The sequence below is a fragment of the Lepidochelys kempii genome, chromosome 2, assembly GCF_965140265.1.
Source record: "Lepidochelys kempii isolate rLepKem1 chromosome 2, rLepKem1.hap2, whole genome shotgun sequence".
NCBI classification, from domain to species: domain Eukaryota; kingdom Metazoa; phylum Chordata; order Testudines; family Cheloniidae; genus Lepidochelys; species Lepidochelys kempii.
In genome coordinates, this window is record NC_133257.1 from 209,967,038 (window position 1) to 209,983,016 (window position 15,979).

Consider the following 15,979-nt stretch of genomic DNA (forward strand, 5'->3'; position numbering starts at 1 on the left):
AAAGGTTTCTGGGGAGGGCAGCCTTATTCCATCCTCCATGGTAGGACGCTTTACCACCCCAGGCCAGTAGCACGTAGTTGGGAATCATTGCAGAACAAAGCATTGAACTGTATGGTCCCAGTGTTTGCTAGCATTCAAACAACATCCGTTCTTTATCTCTCTGTGTTACCCTCAGGAGAGTGATATCATTCATGGTCACCTGGTAGTTTTAGTAAGCGGACATTCAGAGGTGCCCTTTCCTGCTGGGCTGGTTGCCTGTGGCTGAACAGAAATCTTCCCCGCTGTTAGCCACACAGTGTGGGGAGGAGTGAAGCCATCATCCCAGAGAATTGGGTGTGTGTGTGTGTATGGGGGTTAGTTGGGTTTCTGCTGCATGTGAACCTGGAAACCGCAGCCCCTCTTTTTAAATTGCCAACCCATTTTTAATGGCCAACCTAACGGCTACTTCATATGGGAAATGAAGGCGCTGCTGTTTGAAACCATTCCCACATGTTATGAAGGTTAAAGAAGCCAAAAGACTGTGGCTTACCATGGCTGCCTGCAAGCCGAATTCTGTTGCCCAGCCCTGCGTGAGTGATCCCTCACACCAAACCGGCATACCCTCAATAAGAGGAGAAAATGCGATCTTGTAATGAAAGCACATGTGCTATGTAATGTTAACAGCAAGGTTTACCATGAAAGAGTGTACCCATTGTTCTATAAAATGTGTCTTTTTAACTACCACTCTCCTTTTTTTTTTCCAACAGCTGCATATGTTTCTCCTTCCCAGAGGCTAGCAAAGATTAGAAGGCGAAAGAAATGCACTCGCGATGAAATGTTCTCTGACCTCATGCTGTCCTCCCACACTGACAGAGCACAGCAAAATACTTGGAGGCAGACAATCTCAGAGTGTAGGAAAACACAATATGACCGTGAGGAGAGGTGGTGGGCTGAAGATGGTAGGTGGCGTCAGCTTGTTGAAAGAAGGCAGGAGTCAATGCTCAGGCTGCTGGAGGATCAAACTCATATGTGCCAGCATGTGGTTGAGCTGCAGGAAAGGCAGCAGGAGCACAGACCACCGCTCCAGCCCCTGTGTAACCAATCGTCCTCCTCCCCAAGTTCCATAGCCTCCTCACCCAGACGCCCAAGAACGCGGTTGTGGGGGCCTCCGGCCACCCAGCCACTCCACCCCAGAGGATTGCCCAAGTAACAGAAGGCTGGCACTCAATAAGTTTTAGAGTTTTAGTTTTAAAGTTCTGTGTGGCCTTGTCCTTCCCTTCTCCATGACCCCACCCGGTGCTTCCCTCCTCCACCACCCCTCCTGGGCTACTTTGGCAGTTATCTCCCTATTTATATGATGAATAAATAAAGAATGCATGAATTTGAAGCAACAATGACTTTACTGCCTCTGTAAGCGGTGATCAAAGGGGGGGAGGGGAGGGTGCTTAGCTTACAGGAAAGTAGAGTGAATCTGGGGGCGCGGGGGATTTCCATCAAGGAGAAACAAACAGAACTTTCACACCGTAGCCTGGCCATTCCTGAAACTGGTTTTCAAAGCTTCTCTGATGTGCATCGCACCCTCCTGTACTCTTCTAACCGCCCTGGTGTCTGGCTGCGCGTAATCAGTGGCCAGGCGATTTGCCTCAACCTCCCACCCTGCCATAAACGTCTTCCCCCTTACTCTCACAGATATTGTGGAGCGCACAGCAAGCAGTAATAACAATGGGAATATTGGTTTCGCTGAGGTTTAACCGAGTCAGTAAACTGCGCCAGCGCTCTTTTAAATGCCCAAATGCACATTCTACCACCATTCTGCACTTGCTCAGCCTATAGTTGAACAGCTCCTGACTACTGTCCAGGGTGCCTGTGTATGGCTTCATGAGCCATGGCATTAAGGGGTAGGCTGGGTCCCCAAGGATAACTATAGGCATTTCAACATCGCTAATGGTTATTTTCTGGTCTGGAAAGTAAGTCCCTTTCTGCAGCTGTTCAGACAGACCAGAGTTCCTGAAGATGCGAGCGTCATGTACCTTTCCCGGCCATCCCACATTGCAGCACCATTGAAAAGTACCCCTTTCGGTTTATGTACTCCCTGCCTTGGTGCTCCAGTGCCAAGATAGGGATATGGGTTCCATCTGTCACCCCACCACAGTTAGGGAATCCCATTGCAGCAAAGCTATCCACTATGACCTGCACATTTCCCAGAGTCACTACCCTTGATATCAGCAGTTCAGTGATTGTGTTGGCTACTTGAATCACAGCAGCCCGCACAGTAGATTTGTCCACTCCAAATTTATTACCGACTGACTGGTAGCTGTCTGGAGTTGCAAGCTTCCATAGGGCTATTGCCACTCGCTTCTCAACTGTGAGGGCTGCTCTGATCTTGGTATTCTAGTGCTTCAGGGAGGGGAAAGCAAGTCACAAAGTTCCATGAAAGTGCCCTTACGCATGCAAAAGTTTTGCAGCCACTGGGAATCGTCCCAGACCTGCAACACTATGTGGTCCCACCAGTCTGTGCTTGTTTCCCCAGGCCCAGAATCGGCATTCCACACTATGAACCTGCCCAATTGACACCATGATGTGCACATTGCAGGGGCCCATACTTTGTGAGAAGTCTGTGTCCATGTCCTCATCACTCTCGTCACCGCGCTGCAGTTGCCTCCTCCTTGCCTGGTTTCGCTTTTCTTGCAGGTTATGGTTCTGCATATCCTGCTGGATAATGCATGCAGTGTTTATAGTGCTCATAATTGCTGTGGTGATCTGAGCGGGCTCCATGTTCTCAGTGCTATGGCGTCTGCGCTGAAAAAATGTGCGAAATGATTGTCTGCTGTTGCTCTGACGGAGGGAGGGGCGACTGACAATATGTCTTACAAGGTTGACTTACAGGGAATTAAAATCAACAAAGGGGGTGGCTTTGCATCAAGGAGAAACAGAATGGCCCCCTCAAGGATAGAACTCAAAACCCTGGGTTTAGCGGGCCGTTGATTTCACCGAGGGAGGGAGGGAGGAAGGGGGGAGAAAATGAATACAAAACAAATCTGGTCTATTTCTTGTTTTGATCCACTTCATCTATCTTTATACATCTTGCTGGCAGGAGACGGTGCAGTGTGACTGCTAGCCATCGTCATCTCCTCGGTGCTTGGCAGAAGACGGTGCAGTATGACTGCTGGCCATCGTTGTCTCCTGGCTGCTCATTAGAAGATGGTGCAGTACAACTGCCTGCAGGACTGAATCACCATGAGACGAAACTTAAAAAGGAAATGACCTGGCTGAGTCACTCCCATGTTTGCCCGGGTGCCCCTGACCAACCTCACCAAGGTCGGCTAAAAGAGCACCCTGGAGTACGGTGATGATGGCTACCAGTCATACTGCACTGTCTGTTGCCAAAAGGCAATGAGCTGCTGCTGTGTAGCAATGCAGTACTGCGTCTGCCAGCACCCAGGAGACATACGGTGACAGTGAGCTGAGTGGGCTCCATGCTTGCTGTGGTATGGCGTCTGTAACCCAGGAAAAAAGGCACGAAATGATTGTCTGCCGTTGCTTTCACGGAGGGAGGGAGGGAAGGGGGGGGCTGAAAATATGTACCCAGAACCACACACGACAATGTTTTTGTCCCATCAGGCATTGGGATTTCTACCCAGAATTCAAATGGGCGGTGGAGACCGCGGGAACTGTGGGATAGCTACCCACAGTGCAATGCTCCGGAAGTCGACGGGTTGCCTTGGTACTGTGGACACACTCCGCCGACTAAATGCACTTAGAGCATTTGTGAGGGGACACACACAATCGACTATATAAAAACGCTTTCTACAAAACCGACTTCTATAAATTCTACAAAACCGACTTCTAATTTCGTAGACCTGCTGAAGTACATCACAGTTGATACACAGTAGACTACATCCAAGGCCTAGTCTCAAAAGTGGGAGAATCATGTGATTCCACCTTGAGAGACAGGTGATGGCTAGAGGTCTGAGAGAGCGGTGGCTTGGAGAGACCAGGAGGGTTAGAGGTGCTGTTAGCCCAGTAACTATGACTGTACCAACCAGCAATTTTCCCCTGCTCCTGTAAAATAGTCACCTTTTTCCTTTATTCTCTTTCTCCTCACACCCCCTTACTTTTATGTGCATATATGATCCTCTCCAGTGTAGGATTTTCCATGTTACATAGGGATGCACAGTGACATGCTAGAAGTTCTTGCATTGCTGCTCCAGTTAGTTTGGTACGTCTTTCTCAGAAATAGTGCTAGTCTTTACTAAGGGCTAGTCTACACTGGAATCGCTACCCAGCGCAGCCGTACCGAATTTGCTGTGCTGCTGTAGCACTGCTGGTGCAGACAGTCTATGCTGACAGAAGAGCGCTTTCCTGTCAGTATAATTAGGGCTCCATGTCTGTCACAGAGGTGACGGAAGTCATGGATGCAGTGTGGTCAGCTGCTCAGGCAGCACCGGGGACAGCCACACTGGCCGCTGCTGGAACAGCTCCGCACCAGCTGCTGCTTGGGTGGCCCCACAGCCAGCCGCACTGGCTGCTGCTGGAGCTGCCCTGGGGCCAGGTGGCCCTGGGCAACTGGCCCCGGCAACCACCCGAGCAGCGGCTGGTGTGGCTGGCCCCAAGGACTGCCTGAGCAGCAGTCCCGGGGGCGGCGGGAACAGCCGGAGCAGCAGCGGGGGGGTGGCCCTGGGGGTGGCTGGAGCAGCTGCTGCTTGGCAGCCCCAGGCAGCTGGGGCCATTGGCCCCGCCCCCAGAACAGTGGCCCCAGCCCATCCCAAGCAGTGGCTCCCCGAGGGCCCCCCAGAGCAGTGGCTCCCCCACCCACCCTCAGCATTACTCCCCCAGAGCAATGGCTCCTCCCATAGCAGCGCCCCCCTCCAGCTAAGATTTAATCAGAGGTATTTATAGTACAAGTCATGAACATGTTACAGGCCATGAATTTTTCTTTATTGCCCGTGACCTGTCCAAGACTTTTATTAAAAATATCTATGACTAAATGCATCCGATGAAGTGAGCTGTAGTTAACGAAAGCTTATGCTCAAATAAATTTGTTAGTCTCCAAGGTGCCACAAGTACTCCTTTTCTTTTTATGACTAAATCATAGTCTTAGGCATAATTACTGCAGCTCCCCAAGCGCTGGTTGCTATGTTGGTGGGAGAAGTTCTCCCGCCAACACAGTGTTGTCCACGCCGGTGCTTAGATCAGTGTAAAGTATGTCACTAAGGGGTGGTAGTCTTTTCATACCCCTGAGCGACTTAAATTATACCAAAGTAAGTGCTAGTGTGTACAACCCATAAAAGTGTGACTTACTGAATTTCATTCTTGGAAAAGTGGAGTTGTTTGGTGAATCGTTTTGTAAAATATTTCTGTAATATTTTTATGTTTGTTTTAATAGTGTAGGTGAACAATTCATTCAAAGACCTAGGGTTTCTTTTTGCAGTGGACCACTGCTATTTTCTAAGGTAACATTTCACTGGGTCTGTATTTCATAAAAGTGCTTTGTAGCTTTATCTACCTTTGCTTTCTTTTGGAGGACATCAACGTGTGTCTCATCTATCGGATAACAGGGCACATATTCCTTCTAAGGAGCAACAGTGCTGTCCTATGGATTGGTTATACCCACAATCATCTTTCAACCAAAACTATAGGGTCATCTTTGATTCCTTCTCTTTCTTGCACATTTAGGCTGTCACCAAGTCCTATCTCTTTTTCCTCCATAAAATATAACCATGTAATCTTTCCCTTCTGTCCAGACACTCCTTGTCCAGGTCATCTCCTGCCATGATTATTATAGCCTTCTGCTGTCTAACCTCCCTGCCATACACATTGTTTCCCTCTCATTTGTCCAGAATTACCTTCCTATTTTGTCAACCAGTAGCTTCTCTCTTTGAATCCTCATTGGGTCCCCTTTGTCTTCTCTATCAACTTTTAAACTTCATGGCTTTTCCTGCACGGCCCTGCACAACTCCACTCCGGCCTACATCATTACTGCCTTCATGTTCTCCTACTCTCAGATCTGTGCTTTCTTTCAATGGGTTTCCTATACATGGAATAACTTCCCTGTCCTTGTAACTAAGCCCTACCCTCTTCTCAATGTAACTTCCCCAAAGGATTCACCTGAGGTCACTGAACCAATTCACACTCACCTGTTACTCGTTCTATTCCAATATTATAGAAAAAGGAGATTATAGGAAACAATCAAATAATTATTCTAAGTTCAAGCCTTCATCTGGGTTTCTGAATGAGTCTTCTGAATGAGTCTGGATGGTGAGCTTCTTGTACAGCGTCTGACTTTTACTTTTGTGCTTTGTACAGCAGCAGAATCTGGCCCACTGTGTCCACTACTTTTCCCCCAAAAAGGTGAATGCATAAGCTGACTTTCTGTACCAATAACTAAGATTGAGATGGTCCCTTCCTCTGTCCCCAGATCCAGGTGCTGAGAGTTCCCTCTGCATACACATTCCCCCTTCCCACTATAAGCCAGTTGTTTCCCTGGCACTACTCCCTTCCTCTTCTCCTCCTTTGGACTTCACAAGGCCCTTCCATGGGTGGGTGTGTATAGAGGGAGAGGAAGGAGAATAAGTGGATCTGGGCATAAATCCTCCCTCCACTGATCAGTGGACCCATCCATGCCTAGGGCTGTAATATCTTCTCTATGGAGCATTCATGTACAACTCTGTATTCTATAAATGAAAAGGGACATTCTATTAAAACTGCTGCCAAGATACATCCAAGATACTGCAAGAGCAAAAGAGTTAAAAGGAAAATTTATAAAACAATAGAACAATTCTTCTCTTTGGAACTTTATTTCCAGAGAGCTGGTAAGCAAACGCTTTCCAGTTATGCTCAGAATAGACAGACATATGGTTGGATCCCCCAGTTTTACTCAGAACAAACTCCAGACACTAATCTCTAAAACCCACAAAAACAGTAGGATCCTGAGTAAATACCTGAGCGAACAAATACATTCTAAGCTTCTGTTAAGAACAAACATGAAGATACATATGCATTTGCCTTCCAAAAACATGATTTTTATACCTGCAACATTTTTTCCATACAAATGTATAATATTTTAATTGCAAATAAAAGGAAAACATCCTCACTGAAATATGAAACAAATAAAATACCCCCCAAAAGCCTCCATTTATTTTCATTCATATTAGGCTTTGTACAACCGATTTCTAAAATTTCATTTATTTTGACAAAACCACAGTTTTGGACCTATACAACTTTACAGTACCACAATAATAGATAATTCTTTTGTAAAGTCAGTTTTCAGTTTTATTTTATTTTTAGACATAGTAGAAGTTTATTTCTTTATCAGCTAATAATTTTAAAAGGCCTTACTGGATGTTTGATATTTTGACTTGATACATGGAATATGGATCAATTTTTTTACACTCATTTTATCTAGTAGCTTTTGAAGGGTTTGCTGTATTTTATAGCTCCTATAGTATCTTTGAACAATGATATCCTCTTGCTTACTATAAATTTTATCACTCTCTAGTGATATTGTTATTAAGCAAGTCTGCAAAAAACATATTGATGGAAAATTGTAAAGGTGTTACTGTGTGGACAAAGAATTCTCCAGGTGTTTAAACCTGTCCCCACCAGTAGATGTCATCGTGACAATGGAAAATACAACAGGGGCTACAGATTCTAGAAATATCATTTGCCTAGCAAACAAAAAAGAATGTTCTTTCTCACAATATGCACGGCTTTTATTCAAGCAAGGTAGTTATAACAATGCTTAGCATTTATATAGAGCTTTCTATTTTCACAACACTTTAAAAACATTAACTAATTAAGGTGAATATTAAGAGGTTACAATAGACACTAGCAATGGAATTTTTGCATTATGTGAGTGCGTCTCTATAAATATGTATAATACTATTGTTATATATGTATGTGTGTGCATATAAATGCATGTGTATGTTTCCTTTGTAACCTTCTTACCTTCTCAGTTGTGCACCTTCATTCATGTGGCCTCCTATACTTTGTTTGGAACAGTCTTATGCTTTCTGTCTATAAAACACCTTCTCTCTCCTTCAAATTCGTCTTTAAAATTAATTTCAGGAAATCCTCTGACTTTTTTTTCATCACAACCCCTCTGCATCCTCCATCACTTGAACTGTTGTCATATATCTTGTTAATCTTAGAATATAAACTGTTAAAAATAAGGAAAGTGTCTTCCTCTGGTTATTAAATTCTTTGTAAATTCACAGCCCTATAAAAATGTGTAGTAATAACCTTAATGTATCAAGTGGAGAGCAATTCCTGAGCAAGTGAGAATCCCAAACTTTTTCCCCCCACTTCCAAAACTTCTGATTCGATACTTGATACTGTTATTAATAGTTAGTCTGGGGATTATCTCCTTTAATTTTCATCCAATGCCACATATATGTTCTTCATGACAGAATGAATCAAGGCAGCATACAATCAGATGGAATGTAACCTAAAGTAAGCTGTGTAAGGCAAGTAAGCTGCTGAGCTCCATGTAAGTGGCTTTTTGTAAAATCAACAGGATGTCCACTGCTATCAAATAATAAATCCATAATTTGAATGTTTTCTATTTTGTAGATTACAGCCCTGTGAATAATAAGGCTCTCTTCTTTAAAATGTCAGGCTTTGGGGGAAGGGAAAGCAGAGAAGGCAGCTGTCTTGATTAATTTAAGAATCTTCTTCTCCTTCCCATGGTGTTGGAGGCTGAAACTAATCCCTATGCTCAAAGAGATGAACTGTGTGGAAGATGGCCAAGTGATTATATCAGCTCCATGGCCTTCCTCACCAAGAGGAAAACTTAAAGGCAACTCTTTTATAAAGTATAAACAATTAAAAAATTGTTGGCTCAGGGTTTGTCCTTGACTAAATGGAAAAGAGATTCTTCTGGACTGAAAACAAGTATTTAATCAAAACAAAGCAGCCAGTGTTCCTGATAGAGGAGGAAGAGACACCTGACTATCAGAGTGCTCTGGATCAGTTAATCCATCTCAGAGCTGGACGGATTTATTCTTCTACTATAGCCACATAAGCATCTATTTAATTATATGGAGATGGAGATATGAATGGGGGTGGGTGGAAGACACTCACTTGTTACTTAGTTGAATTCTCTCAAAGTATCCAAGACCTACATAACAAGAAAAAGTGCTTCTGCATCCATGGCAATTTTAAGATGGATTACAACAGTTAATAATTTCAAGAAAATAAGACATAATGTAGTACATATCATAGGTGCGGACTCCATGGGTGCTCAGGGGCTGGAGCACCCAGGAGGAAAAATTAGTGGGTGCTCTGCACCCACCAGCAGCCAAGCTCCCCCCTCCTCACCACCTTCTCCCTGCCCCCCCAGCGCGCCGCATCCCCGCTCCTCACCTTCCCTCCCAGTGCTTCCTGCTGCCCCACCGCCTAACAGCTGTTTGGCGGTGGTTAGGACTTTCCAGGAGGGAGGGAGAGGAGCAGGGATGCTGTGCGCTCAGAGGAAGAGGCGGAGAAGAGGTGGGGCAGGGGCGGGGACTTGGGGGAAGGGGGTGGAATGGGGGCAGGAACTCTGGGAAAGGTTTGGAATCAGGGTGGGGTGAGGGCGGTGCAGGAGCAGGGCCGGGGGCGGGGGGGGGGGAGAGGGGAAGTCGGCACCTATAGTACATATCATTAGTAACATATTATAAGAGCTGGAAAAACACACTGAGTGTTTTTCAGACATTGAGCATCTTGTTTAGAGAACTGGCCTTTAAAGATACAACTCAAATATTAAAAAGGCAAGTGACATAAACTTGGTAATGATCTGCCAGAAAAGGTAACAAGATTAACTGACTGCCTCAAGTATCAATTTTACGTTTTGTTTCAAGTGTGCATATTTTAATGTTGTGCAACTATTTTCTTATAAGAAACAGCAATCCCATTTCAGAATACCTATAAACCCATTCAGATTGTTTCCATAATTATCCTAAAAGCATTCCATAATACAGTAATTTGATACTGTACGTTTGGTTTCACTTAGTCTTAAAAATATTCAAACCTTAACACATTATATGTGTTGTGAAAAAAGGTTACCATTTATTTTATGATAAAAGAACAAATGTGGCCAATCACTGTCCAGAAAAATCAACCGCTATCCGTCACAAATGACACAAACTTTATTAACAATATGAGTAAGCCCATGGTAAGGACCCCAGTAAGGACTGATGGGAGTTGCACAGAGGAGGGGGCTGTGGACCAGTGCTGGCCCCTGTATGATGGTGTCAGTGCTATTAGTGAGATTCGAGTGGCTCAGGACAGGTGGAAAGGCACCTCTGGGTGCATCTTACTGATGCTCCTTTTTGAAATAGCTTCCACTCTGATTAGAATGTGGAGCTAACTGCAGCATATATCTTAGCCACCTCGGGGCCTAGACATACGCAATTGGAGTCAAGGTGTATTAGAAAGTGCACTAGCTGGTACCTCCTCCTATTTGGAACAAATTAAGACATAGGCACTACAGGTGTCTCTAGTGTCTTGGCTCCTGGAGTCATGTCACTACAATAACTTACTTTTTTTGTGTTTAAATGGTAAGATTTTTCTAACACTTATGATTGCAAATAAAAGCTTGAAAATGTGACCCAAGTGTAACAGATGCAGAGATATCTGTCTGAGTCAGCAGATAGCCTGAAACAATAGCTCTGAGAGGTGTGAATTCCAACACTCACTAGTGTACTCTGTTAACCTTTAAAAAGAAAAGGAGTACTTGTGGCACCTTAGAGACTAACACATTTATTTGAGCATAAGCTTTCATGAGCTACAGCTCACTTCATCTGAGCTGTAGCTCACAAAAGCTTATGCTCAAATAAATGTGTTAGTCTCTAAGGTGCCACAAGTACTCCTTTTCTTTTTGCGGATACAGACAAACATGGCTGCTACTCTGAAATCTGTTAACCTTTGTTCTCCACCAAAGGGGGAGAAGAGTGCACAAGACCTGGTCCACCCATCCAATCACATAAATCCCAGATACATAGATATTAAGGTCAGAAGGGACCATTATGATAATCTAGTCTGACCCTGCACAATGCAGGCCACAGAATTTCACCCACCCACTTCTACAATAAACCTCTCACCTATGTCTGTGCTTATTGAAGTTCTCAAATCATGGTTTAAAGACTTCAAGGAGCAGAGAATCCTCCAGCAAGTGACCCCTGCCCCATGCTACAGAGGAAGGCGAAAAACCTCCAGGGCCTCTTCCAATCTTCCCTGGAGGAAAATTCCTTCCCAACCCCAAATATGGTGATCAGCTGAACCCTGAGCATATGGGCAAGATTCACCAGCCAGATACCCAGGAAAGAATTTTCTGTATTAACTCAGATCCCACCCCATCTAACATCCCATCACAGCCATTGGGCCTATTTACCATGAATATTTAAAGATTAATTAATTGCTAAAATCATGTTATCCCATCATACCATCTCCTCCACAAACATATCAAGTTTAATCTCAGAGCCAGATAGGTCATTTTCCCCCACTGCTTCCCTTGGAAGGCTATTCCAAAACTGATGGTTAGAAACCTTCGTCTAATTTGAAGTCTAAACTTCCCGATGACCAGTTTATATCCATTTGTTCTTGTGTCCACATTGGTACTAAGCTTAAATAATTCCTCTCCCCCTCTGGTATTTATCCCTCTGATATATTTATAGAGAGCAATCATATCTCCCCTCAACCTTCTTTTGGTTAGGCTAAACAAGCCAAGCTCCTTGAGTGTCCTTTCATAAGACAGGTTTTCCATTCCTCAGATCATCCTAGTAGCCCTTCTCTGTACCTGTTCCAGTTTGAATTCATCCTTCTTAAACATGGGAGACCAGAATTGTACACAGTATTCCAGGTGAGGTCACCAGTGCCTTGTATAATGGTACTAAAACCTCCTTATCTCTACTGAAAATACCTCGCCTGATGCATCCCAAGACTGCATTAGCTTTTTTCACATTGGCAGGTCATAGTCATCCTGTGATCAACCAATTCTCCAAGGTCCTTCTCCTCCTCTGTTACTTCTAATTGATGCGTCCCCAGCTTATAACTAAAATTCTTGTTATTAATCCCTAAATGCATGACCTTACACTTCTCACTATTAAATTTCATCCTATTACTATTACTCCAGTTTACAAGGTCATCCAGATCTTCCTGTATGATATCCCTGTCTCTCTCTAAATTGGCAATACCTCCCAGCTTTGTATCATCTGCAAACTTTATTAGTACACTCCCACTTTTTGTGCCGAGGTCAGTAATAAAAAGATTAAATAAGATTGGTCCCAAAACTGATCCCTGAGGAACTCCACTGGTAACCTCCCTCCCTCCAGCCTGACAGTTCACCTTTCAGTATGACCCGCTGTAGTCTCCCTGTTAACCAATTCCTTATTCACCTTTCAATTTACATATTGATCCCCATCTTTTTCAATTTAACTACTAATTCCCCATGTGGCACGGGGAATCAAACGCCTTACTGAAATCTAGGTAAATTAGATCCACTGTGTTTCCTTTGTCTAAAAAATCTGTTACTTTCTCAAAGAAGGAGATCAGTTTGGTTTGGCACGATCTACCTTTTGTAAAACCATGTTGTATTTTGTCCCATTTATCATTGACCTCAATGTCCTTAACTACTTTCTCCTTCAAAATTTTTTCCAAGACCTTGCATACTACAGATGTCAAACTAACAGGCCTGTAGTTACCTGGATCACTTTTTTTCCTTTTCTTAAAAATAGGAACTGTGTTAGCAATTCTCCAATCATATGGTACAACCCCTGAGTTTACAGATTCATTAAACATTTTGCTAATGGACTTGCAATTTCATGTGCCAATTCCCTTAATATTCTTGGATGAAGATTATTTGGGCCCACCGATTTAGTCCCATTAAGTTGTTTGAGTTTTGCTTCTACCTCAGATATGGTAATATCTACCTCCATATTCTCATTCCCATTTGTCATGCTATCATTATCCCCAACATCCTCATTAGCCTTATTAAAGACTGAGGCAAAGTATGCTGGTGTAAGTACTGCAGAGCCACCCCTGAGGAAAAGGGAGCCTCATACTACAGCCCCCACTTCCCTGGGATGGCAAGGTGCTCTCACATAGTTGCCAAGTTTTGTGCAGCTCCATGGATGACATTTAATGAGGTAAGTTGCATATTTGAAATTAATTGGCACATAACCATAAACTTCACCCTAAAAATGTGTGGACATAGGACGAGTGAAGTTGTTATCCTGTTTGTCGTCCCTACTAAATGAAGTCCTCTGTTTTTCTACACTCAGCAGAGAGACAAGCTTCATGTAATGGGAGCCCAAGTATCCTTGAGGTTTTGGGACCTGGCACAGCTTCCCTTTTTTTCCTTGCCCCAAATCAGCTTTTTCCATTCTTCAATCATGTCTTCTCTGCTCCCCATCCAGCCCCCACCTCTCTCTGCTTGCTGTTGTTCTGCTGCTGCCACACCCCATAACAATAGAGTCCATCAGGAGGAACTGCAGCCCCTGCTACAGTTTAGCTGGATGCGTGAAATTTCGACTAAGGCAGGCATGACAGGGCTGACAAATGCAGGCGTGTTACACAATGCATGATAGCTCTGCTCTTGGTGCCCCAAATGGTGGGCAGAGCCATAGTGCAGGGAAGGGAATCACAAGGGGCCCTGTGTCATGGTATTCTAGGGCCCCAGATTGCCTTAATCCAGCCTTACTCTGTGGTGCACTTGAGTGCTATACATTCTGTCCCATTGCTGCGTAGACACACTAAATTGGAAGAGATATCTTTATACATTCCTGTCCACCACTTGACCCCCAGTGCATCTGTTCATCACAGGACAAGATTCAGGCCTCTATACATCCAATTGCATGGTAGATGCTACTCACAAACCATTTACTTTGTGGACCTATCCCTGCAAAAGTAAGAATTCATTTTTAACCTCATGGTGGCTCTATTACCCATCCTAACCACAACCCAATGTGTTCTCTAAAAAGTCTGAGAAAGAGGCAGCAAAGGACTTTCTAGCCCTTTTAAGGTAAGAACATATTATTCTTGGTTTGCATTTGTTATGATTTGGTTGCTGCATTTTTTTTTATCTTGTCATACAGTATAATAGGAGTAACATTTGTGGCAGTGGAATTAATAGCTTTCTGATGTTATCAGATACCTTGCAGACACTTCCCTGCAGTATTTAATCAAAATCGGAGTTATTGCTTCCTGTTCTTCAAGGTTATGAACATTATCCGTTAATCATATTTATGTGAGACTCTGGCACTGAGCATCTTGTTTAGAGAACTGGCCTTTAAAGATATACCATCAGCTCAAATTTGACCCTAAATCTGGGTTTTGTGAAAATTAGTATTTGAAAACCTAAGCCCAGCAGAAAAGCTTCCATTATTTTGTTTTAAATTCTATTGGAGTGTTTTTTTTAAATACAGTAAGTACATATTCCTCTGAAGGAATTTGCAACTAAGATATTGCAGCATTATAAAAGCACATGAGACCTGGAAAGAGAAACTGAGTAGAGACAAATGCAAAATAGATTTGTGTATTTCCATTGTCCAAGTCCAGTGCAAGTGAACTGCGCAAAGAAGACAAGAAACATGTGTTAAAAATAAAATTACGTTGTTTGAAAAATTATTTCAGATTTGATAATATAACATATTATCTGTTATAAAGTTAAGGAAATCATTTTTAAAATTGCTGTACCAATATATAATTTTAAAGCTGACCATGTTCCTTTAAGAGGACCATAAGTACAGTCAGTTGATCAATAAAACTTTTGTAACTCTTTTTGTTGTTCTGCTTTTGTAATTTAAAATGTTTTATGAGACTATAAAAAAATAGAACTAATATTCTATGATCTTTGATCTTTGAGTTTGCTAGCCAAGCAACTACTATAAAGATATAGTCTCCATCTTTCTGGCAAAGGTGGTTGAACATTTTCCAGAACAGTATTCAGTCAGAAAATGCTGATTCGGTGACATTGAAATGTTTTGTGGGACTATATTGATTTTATCAAAAAATGTGATGGGAAATGATCAAATAATTTAATTCATTGTTAAAATATTGATATTAATTAATTATATTAATTATATTAAATTTCAAAATGATAAGGCTGAAACAAAATGTTTTGAGCTGATCTAAATGTTTTGTTTTGATAATTTGGTTTCAGTGTTCCCCAAATGAAATATTTAGGAATATTCATTTGGTGGGGAATTTTGACTTTTGGTTCCAATTCAGGACAAAAGGAAATTCTGAAATGTCAGAATTTTCTGTGAAATGGAAATCCTGTTTCCCAACAAGCTCTGCTTTCTGGTGGCTTTTTTCTGACAAGGTCTCAGTTTTTGTTGTTGAGTTTATTCCTTATGAAAGATGTCAGACAGATAGTCCTGAAGACTGAAGTCTTCTATATAGCTACAAGGCAGTACATCATGGGTAGGGGAATTCCAAGCTTTCACACAATCTTCCACTACCACGCCTCACCCTATTCTAGAAGGACAAATTTGAGGGTCAGAGTATAGTTCATTCTGGCATAGCCTGGCAGACTTTTAGGGTCTCAATCCAAAACAAAGTTAATTGAATTCAATGGAAGTCAGGCTATTGACTTCAGTGGTCCTTCAGTCAACTGCTTTGTATGAAAGTAACTTAACACGTGAATAGTTCTATTTAATGGAACTACTTACAGGTTTAAGTGTCTGCATGATTGGGACCTCAGTCTTTGATCTCTTTGAGATTGCTAACCAAGGTTCCAATGAGTGTCCACCTCGAATCTGGTTCTGAGATGTGGATAAGTTTCTGCTGGGAACTGAAGAATGACTACTCCATTCACACAGGCCACCAATGGTCATCAGATGATAATGACTTCCAGCTGCAATTGATCTGACCTAAATTTGAACTGTGACCCAGGAACAAGAAGTCTTAAGAGTCCCAATTTCAGTACCTCTCTCTAAACAGTGTCCTCTATAATGTCTCATATGCTATAGATTTGATATAAGATAATATAACCAGAAGTAACTTCAGATTTTTCATAGCAAAG